This window comes from Anneissia japonica, unplaced genomic scaffold (assembly GCF_011630105.1).
Source record: "Anneissia japonica isolate Jap-2015-1 unplaced genomic scaffold, ASM1163010v1 scaffold699_len907043_cov185, whole genome shotgun sequence".
NCBI classification, from domain to species: domain Eukaryota; kingdom Metazoa; phylum Echinodermata; class Crinoidea; order Comatulida; family Comatulidae; genus Anneissia; species Anneissia japonica.
In genome coordinates, this window is record NW_022722982.1 from 664,202 (window position 1) to 665,301 (window position 1,100).

Below are 1,100 nucleotides of genomic sequence, written 5' to 3' on the forward strand. Positions count from 1 at the left end.
TCTTACCCACTACCTAGAATTGATGATTGCATCGACAAAATCGGAAATGCACGGTATGTTACAAAATTTGACTTGTTAAAAGGATTTTGGCAGATACCTTTAACTGACAGAGCGAAAGAAATATCAGCATTCGTAACACCACATGGGTTATACCAGTGCAAGGTAATGCCATTTGGCATGAAAAATTCGCCTGCTACATTTCAGCGAATGGTCAATATGATTATAGCGGGAATTGACGGATGCGACGCTTATATTGACGATGTTATTATATACACGGAAACCTGGGAAGATCATCTACAGACCATCAAGGACCTTTTCGACAAGCTCACAGAAGCAAATTTGACTGTTAATTTAGTTAAAAGTGAATTCTGCCATGCTTCTGTAACATTTTTGGGACATGTTGTTGGGCAGGGGCAGGTTAAACCTGTTGAAGCTAAGGTCCAGGCTATTTCTGAATTCCCTGCACCTAATGGTAAAGAGCAATTGATGCGCTTTCTTGGTATGGTTGGATATTACAGAAAATTCTGTAATAATTTTTCTGTTATTGCTGCCCCTTTAACTAATTTACTAAGAAAAAGGGTTAAATTTATTTGGTCAGACCAATGTCAACTCGCCTTTGACAAACTTAAAGCCGTACTTAAAAGCACACCAGTTCTTTCAGCACCAAATTTTGATATTGATTTTAAATTAGCCGTCGATGCTAGTGATATTGGTGCTGGGGGCGTACTTTTACAGGAAGACGACGATGGTATTGACCATCCTGTATGCTCAAAGAAATTCAATCGTTATCAAAAAAATTACTCCACGATTGAGAAAGAGTGCCTTGCTTTAATTTTAGCACTCCAGCATTTTGATGTTTATGTATCTTCTTCTGTTAAACCCCTAACTGTTTTCAGCGATCATAATCCCCTCACATTTTTAAATAAAATGAAGAACAATAATCAACGTTTGATGAGGTGGAGTTTAATCCTACAAGAATATGACCTGATAATTCAGCACATTAAGGGAAAAGATAACTTAGTCCCCGATGCTTTGTCTCGAGTCTAAATCATGAACCGTAAACAATTGATATGTTTGCTATTTGAAAGTTTTATGATTCT